This window comes from Triplophysa rosa, unplaced genomic scaffold (assembly GCF_024868665.1).
Source record: "Triplophysa rosa unplaced genomic scaffold, Trosa_1v2 scaffold283_ERROPOS55914, whole genome shotgun sequence".
NCBI lineage: Eukaryota > Metazoa > Chordata > Actinopteri > Cypriniformes > Nemacheilidae > Triplophysa > Triplophysa rosa.
Window position 1 is genome coordinate 30,330 of NW_026634298.1, and position 8,294 is coordinate 38,623.

At 39.0% G+C, this 8,294-nt stretch overlaps 1 pseudogene; it reads left to right on the plus strand.

Moving 5' to 3' along the window:
- The first annotated feature begins 377 nt into the window (after positions 1-377).
- LOC130550299 (uncharacterized) lies at positions 378-7,122 on the plus strand (annotated as a pseudogene).
- The last annotated feature ends 1,172 nt before the right edge of the window (positions 7,123-8,294 follow it).

Here is an 8,294-nt window from a genome sequence, read left to right on the forward strand (position 1 = left end):
CCAAAACGCTATTAACGAGGTCCTGGAAGACAGCAGGAGCATTGGTCAAACCAAACGGGAGTACCAAATACTCATAATGTCCCGTAGGGGTGTTGAAAGCCATCTTCCACTCATCACCCTCTCGAATGCGGACAAGGTGGTAGGCGTTGCGAAGGTCTAACATGGTGAAGACCCGGGCTCCCTGCAAAAGTTCAAAGGCAGAAGACATGAGAGGTAGGGGGTACCTATTCTTTATAGTGATGTCATTCAGACCTTGGTAATCTATACAGGGATGCAGGGAGCCGTCCTTCTTCTGAACGAAGAAGAACCCCGCACCCATGGGGGAAGATGAGTGACGTATGAGACCAGCCAGGAGGGACTCCTGAATATACGTGTTCATGGCCTCTTTCTCTCAGGTCCGGAAAGGGAATAAAGCCATAAAGCCGTCCCTTGGGCGGAGAAGCTCTGTGACCTCAGGTAGTGCAACAGTTAGGCAGACAGAGTGTTTAGATGAGCAAGCAGAGAACATCGGTAAGCAAGAGGAGGATAATTCAGAAGTTCTTCCTGAGTGTGCTGATGAATACCTCTTTTTAAACAATCTGGCATTGTTTACCTTAAACTGCAGGCAAAACTGTTACTCCCGTCTTCTGTAATTCAGACCATTATTGAGGATTTACAGGACATTCATGTCAGTCAGTCACATCTATTTCATAAGCTTAAAGAGAAGTTGGTGACTCTAGATGTATCTGAGGGTGATATAAATAATACTGTGGATGTTCTAAAATCAGAGGATGTTTTTTCTGGAATGCAGCACTGGTGTATTAAAAACTGATGTAGAACCCTCAACAAATGTTTATGTACAGTGCATCCGGAAAGTATTCACAGCACTTCACTTTTTCCACATTTTGTTATGTTCAAGCTCCAACCTGTTGGAGCTTGAGAGGTCCTGCAAAGAAGAATGGGAGAAACTGCCCAAAAATAGGTGTGACAAGCTTGTAGCATCATACTCAAAAAGACTTGAGGCTGTAATTGGTGGCAAAGGTGCTTCAACAAAGTATTGAGCAAAGGCTGTCAATACTTATGTACGTGTGCTTTTTTTGTTTTTTATTTTTAATAAATTTGCAAAGATTTCAAACAAACTTCTTTCACATTGTCATTATGGGGTATTGTTTGTAGAATTTTGAGGAAAATAATGAATTTAATCCATTTTGGAATAAGGCTGTAACATAACAAAATGTGGAAAAAGTGAAGCGCTGTGAATACTTTCCGGATGCAGTTTATTATATTTTCTATCTGCCCAATGAAAACTGTGTACTTTGACCTTGCGAGTTCAAGGGGAGGGGTCAGAAAAAAAGATGGCATTGGGGAAAGACGTTTTCGGGGAGTAGGAGAAAACGTGAGAAAACACTGAGGTTCGCAGCAACCAACATTCACAGACTTGACAGCTCGATGGAGAGAGTTCACCGTGAGTTGTCTTATCTTATGAACGTGCTAAACATCCGTTTGCTTTCGCCGCACGAGAAGAAGCAGAGAGAGAGTTTAGTGAGAGGCCGCACACACCTGAGCAACGTGTGAGTCACATACGGAAAAGTCACACGAGGATTCCGTGTGAGAAACTCTAGTTTTTTTATCGTTAAATTTATCCGTTTTAGTAGATTAAGAACTCGAAACCCGGAAGAATATACCCGTGTTTATTTTGTAAAATTCAGTGTTACAGTTATGTTGTATTACTCGTCTGAATTCCGGAAGAATATACCCGTGTTTATTTTGTACATTCGGGTGGAGGTTTCGCAGTGGTGTGTGTGGTTTGTGTTTCAGTGTGGATCAACGTGGATTCATCTACCCAGTAAATCCATGTCATCGTGCATCCCGGATGCTGCTGTTCATCTCATCGTGGAGTGACAAGTAGTGATTGCTATTCTGCCCTTGGAATCTTGTTTCTCCTGGATTTGTGAGTACTCCGTGTTGCATTAAAAGAGCTCCAACTAGCGAGCCAACGGTGTATTGAAAATCCCAGCTGGGTAAACACTAAACTGAACCTACTGGAACCTACATTTAGTATTATGGTTTGTTTTCTGTTGGGTTATTGTGATTGTTGTGATTTACAGTATTACTGTTGAAATGCTCTGTTATTGAATTGTCTGAACTTTTTGAAATTGTACCTTAACCAGGGTGGTAGTTCCCCTAGATAATTTACTATTGAGTGAGCCTTAAGTTTATACCCTGTGGGAGGGCTACACTGATAAAAAAAAGAAAATTGTTTTTTAAAACGCAGTTCCCGATACATTGAACCAGTGCCAATACGTCTTGGACAGAATGAGTCAGGAATGGAATGCTTTGCCCAGTTTGTACCCATTTCAGAGACACTCGGGTCACTCTTTCAGTGTGAATCAGTCAGGCAACAAGAATATGCCTATAAGCAGCAGGTGTTCTCCTCAACTCCCCAAACGGACAAACTGGAAGACATATGGGATGGTAGAAATGTTGCAGAAAATGCATTATTTCAGTCTGATTCAAAGTCATTGGGCCTAATCCTTTATCAGGATGCCTTTGAAGTAGCTAATCCACTGGGATCAGGCAGGAGGAAGCATAAAGTTCTTGCTGTGTACTTTTCATTGGCAGATATGCCACCCCACAATAGATCAAGTGTGGATCAAATGCAGCTGGTTTTATTATGTCGAGAGCATGATTATAAATACTTTGGGTACAACAAAGTATTTAGCTGTCTCATAAGTGATCTGAAAGATCTAGAAGAAAATGGTTTGGTAATGCCGGATGGCCAGGTGTACAGAGCTACTCTATGCAGTGTTTCCCACAGAATTTTGTGAGACTATGGGGGCTAAACATATTTTCCTCTAGGGGGGTCTGGGGGCATGCTCGCCCGTAAGAACATTTAGCATATTTTAAAGGTAAATGCTGCAAGTCCACAGTCAACACAGCCATCTACCAGGAAATTCTGCTGACAAGTTTATGGAGATGCTGATTTCATTTTCCAGCAGGACTTGGCACCTGGAACCAAAGGTACCAAAAGCTGGTTCAATGACCATGGTGGTATTGTGCTTGATTGGCCAGCAAACCCGCCTGACCTGAACCCCATAGAGAATCTATGATGAGAGACACCAGACCTAACAATGCAGATGACCTGAAGGCCACTATCAAAGCAACCAGGGCTTCCATTACACCTGAGCAGTGCCACAGGCTGATTGCCTCCATGCCAGGCCGCATTGATGCAGTAATTCATGCAAAAGGAGGCCCAACCAAATATTGCATAGAAATTAATTACTTTTCAGAAACCTGACATTTCTGTTTAAAATATCCTTTTTTTATTGATCTTATGTAATATTCTAATTTGTTGAGATAGTAAATTGTGGGTTTTTGTTAAATGTGAGCCAAAATCATCACAATTAAAAGAACCAAAGACTTAAACTACTTAAGTCTGTGTGCATTGAATTTATTTAATACACGAGTTTTACAATTTGAGTTGAATTACTGAAATAAATGAACTTTTCCACGACATTCTAATTTATTGAGATGCACCTGTAATTAACCTACAAAGATTCAGGATAAAATTAGTATTGCCTTAAAATAACTTGCATATACAGGGCTGCAGTTGTGACAATATTATATGGCAAACGTGGAGATAATATTCTGACTGTATGATTGTATGTATTTTCATTGTACAAATAAGAGCAAGAGGTGTTACCAGATATTGATTTAAATGTAATATTTTCCCCCAGAGCCTGTGTCCATTTCCGACCCACCAAAGGAGATGTCCACTTGCTTAGAACTGGACCAAAACCCTTCATTTTCAGGCTGTCCCTTGTCCTCTCCTCCCTTGCCTGGAGGGGCAAACTGGCCAGATACTTTTAAAGTTAACTGGGACAAAATGCCACCCGGTCTATTCAAAGCCATCCAGAATGGGAAAAGGCCTTCACCAGAGGCGACAGATGATCCGCGTACTTGTGGATGAAATACGAAAAACTGAAGTTAATCCAAGCAGAGGCCAGTGTCTCATCATTGCAAAGAACATAGCGCAACAGTATCCCCAGTCATTTATGGATACATTGGATGATGGAATAACAACTGTAGGGACAGGTTATGAATCTCTTCTGTGTCAGATAAAGACATGCATAGAACATTTGAACAGAAACAATACTCTTGTGCGTCACAGAGCATCGGAGAGTGCAAATGGGTTAAATCACAATGAGGACCTAAAGACACCTATGGCTGCACACTATGGCAACCGGAGCTTCCACCTCAGGAGACAGAAGAATCATTAGAAAACAAGAGACAAAGACTGATGGAGCTCTTTTCACATGAAGGTTCCTCAGGAATGAAAAAGGCAGAAGTGTTAAAACTTATGGAAACAACATATTACTTGCAACGCAAAATGATAAATACTAATCCAGCCCCCGCTTTGAAGAATGTGAAGCAGAAATGGCCGTATTTGTTTTTCCCCAGAAGTATGTGCAGTCATTTTGAACTGCTTACCAATATTCCAATTGTCCGAAAGTATGAGGATTTCCTTCAAGAGCATGGTGCGAACATTGAGTTCTTTCCAAAAAAACTTGCCAATGATGATGTAAAGGCTGTTCTGTACAGGACTGATTGCAGTGTGACTGTTTCAAACATCCTCCAGGTTTTAATGGCTCACTTTAAGGAGCCATTGGATGCTCTTGTCATCCAAACTGATGTAAGATTCTTTGTTTTAAACAATATTATAGTGAGACATTATCTTCTTTAATTATACTCTTTAATTATATAATTCTGTTATTATTAAATTTAAATTAATTCTGTCAGTCAGCATACATCTACAACGTCTGTAGTCGTAATTTTGTTACAGTGTTTTTTTTTATTTTGAGGTGTCTGCCACACCAGCAGCTGTACAATTGACTGTCCCACTCGCTGAAACCCCTCGTTTGATTGTGCTTGGTAAGTATGTGATTTTCTGTGTGGACAGTTATACACTTTATTTACAAACTGGTGGTCTAACGTGAATTTTACAGTACTTAAATATTACCGATATTTCTTTTACTTTGCTCTACTTATTAAGTAACGGTGCTCTATAAAACAAACTTATTGTGCGAAAAAATGCAATGCAATTTTTTAAAGGGGTCATATGACAGGGCTAAAACAAATATTATTGTTTGCTTTAGATGTATTACAATGGGTATACACCATTTAAAGTTTAAAAAACGTTGTATTTTCCACATACCGTGCATGTTTGTATCTCCTCTTTGCCCCGCCTCTCTGAAACAAGCAGATTTTTTACAAAGCTCATCGCTCTGAAAAGCGAGGTGTGCTATGATTGGCCAGTTAACCAGTGCGTAGTGATTGGTCGAATACTGCAAGCGTTTCATGGAAATGTAACGCCTCTTACCATATTTGGAACATCATGTTCCCATGCAATTGTGCTGACAGGTGATAAAATGTCATCGGTACTTCCTTATATCAATTCGAGCCCGAATCTGATACGGAAAATGAAGATGATCAAGCCGATACATCAACTTTGCCAGCGCAACTTGAGCAGGATGTAAAGGATTGGTAAGGTTTTATTAAAAAAATATGATGTTAAATAGTTAAAAACTATAGCTAACTGTTTTACCTTTTATATACGACGTTATAAAGACTATAAACAAACAACCATATACATCATACAGAGTTTGTGTGAGATAGAAACAAGCTCGCATTACAGCAGGGAATGGTATAAATAACACCAGCGCTTTGGCCCTTCTTGATCAACCAGTGTTACGCCACGTCTGGACGTGACTCAACAAAGACAATAAACCCAAAATAAATACTAAATATAAAAAGACATTACAAACACCACATTTGTTGCCTCTAGTGAGAACATTATTACTGATTATTAGGACTTATGTTCTAAGTCCTCTAAGTCATCATTTTTCACGTTGCGCGCGTGTCTGCATTTGCAGATCACAAACACACGACAAACTGAACTCGCGTTAGTCCGTAACAAAGTGTTTTACAATAAAAATATACTTACAGGTTGCGAATCTGAAGCGCCAGCGAAGTTGTAATGGTTGGAACGGCCCCACTTTTTAACCAAAGCTTTCGTGCACTGCCGGTCTTAATCTCTCTCCCACGTTCGTATAGCAATCTTCGGTGAAATGCGCTGCACAAACTTGAACATTCGGATTGTACTTTTCTGGAACAGTGTTGTAAATAAAATGTAACCATTCATTTTTAGTTGTCTTATCTTTTGGGATGGCGAACAAAGAGTCTTTCTTTTCGCAACGAAACACACACCGTCTCCGCGACATGGCTGCAGCAGTGATGATACAATGAGATTTACCAGTACGCACACCTCACTTGCATTTAGATTTGGGCGGTCTTAAGTCAAATCATGTTACGAAGTGACGTACATTCGTCGGGGTGTGGTTACACGAGGCGTGTCAGGCAGGTCTGGGTTTGCATTCGCTTTTAGGTAGAATGCATCTTTTGTTCGGACACTTTAATTTTAGCAATTTTACGTGTCTAATACATGCATGGGCAACTTATAACACACCAAAGACACAGAAAAACACATATTTCCGCCATATCACCCCTTTAAGTACAGTCATGAATTTTAATTTTAAAAGTATTGTGGCTGGAAATGTAATTTCTCATATTTCACAAAGCCAAAAACATACAAACCAAATTAAAGTAGTCAACTTCAAATCAATGTAATTTTTACTATACTAATCAGAAAAGTAAACGCACCCAAGACTTTTTTATTACTGTTCTGTTTAGCATTCCCAGCCTACTTTACAATTTTCAAACCAGTTTTACTTTAATGATTTTCAAAAGCTGATTGTGTCATTATTTGTAATTGTCAACAATATAGACTTAGTTTTGGTTTTCATTGTTAGACATCCAGTAGTCTTACCGGACTACTTTTGTATTGTCTTACTGAAACATTGCTACTGAAGCGGTGGAATGTTTTTTTTATTGTCAGATTGAATTTATAAGTAAATGACTTTCCATTCTTTGTTAATGAAGAGAAGTGATTTTATTTATTCATTTTCATGTATTTCAAATTGATATTTCTCAGGTCCGATGACACAGGCAAACCAAAAATGTATGATGAGCATAAAAAAATTGTGTTGTGTGAAGGAACGTCCATTGTGCTTGGTCTTGCTGTAGTGTTCTCCTCCTACTACAATTTCAACCTTCAGTATGAAGATTGTGCTACATGCACACTGGAATTCATTCAGAGGTAGGAAATATATCACAAATATAGTTTCATTTTGTCCACCACATCACTGAACAGGGTCTACCTTGATATGTTACCTGAAAAAAATATGTTTTTGTCCTAACACATTGTTTAGAGTCGTCATTGACATTAATCCTGAGAGGGGCACAAAAGCGAGGCGTGGGAAGGTGCTAAGCAAAAAGAGTGGGAGAATGGTGAGACAGAATGATACATCAGTAAATACACATGTCTGCACTCTCATCAAGAAGCTCAGTGACTTCAAGTGGAACTTTGTCTGATCTCACACACTGATTGATGTGTTGTATTCTGAAAATGATATTGGCACAGTGATTTAAGAAATATTGACCTGTTATTTTATTTAAATATTGTATTTTATTTAAGTAATGTCCTTGAAAACAATGTCACACAAAATTAAAATAAACAGACAGGGACTGAAGTTTCATTCATATTGATTTGCACTGGTGACATGTGTGGGAATATTTTTTAGATAAAAGTATGATTTAAATATCAATATAATCAATAAGTGTTTTCTTTCATTTGTTTCATTGGGCTGTGTGATTTTGTCGTGTGCTTTCTGTTTCGCTCGGTGGGGGGTTGCTGTGGCAGGCAGGGAGAACAGACAAAGTTCGGGGTTGGAGTCATAAATTATCTAGATAAACACACACACACAAAGAGTTATAAAGAAAAGAAATAATATGAATCAATCCACTGCATATGTTCTAAGTATAATCATGAGTTGTGATGTGTTTTAATGAATCATAGGATTAAGAAACAACGCTATATAATTAAAAACATTAGATGATTGAGTGTTTTCTTTTTACTAAAAGAATGTTAAGAATGTTGGTATGTTGTCCGGCCACAATGGACTGTTTTTAGGAGACCACTCCTTGGGGGAGGGTGTCCCTGGAGAACATTCCTCAATACTAGCGACTGACCACAGGATGTATGTTTTGAGAAGGTTTTATTTTTCAGGAACTAAGCAGATAAACGTGGCGTATGGTGATTGGTGGAAAGGGAGCAAAAAGCAGAGGAGGAGTCAGAAGATAGAGCGACGTCACATACTTTATAAATATGGGTGTATTTGAATATTTTGGTTGTTGGC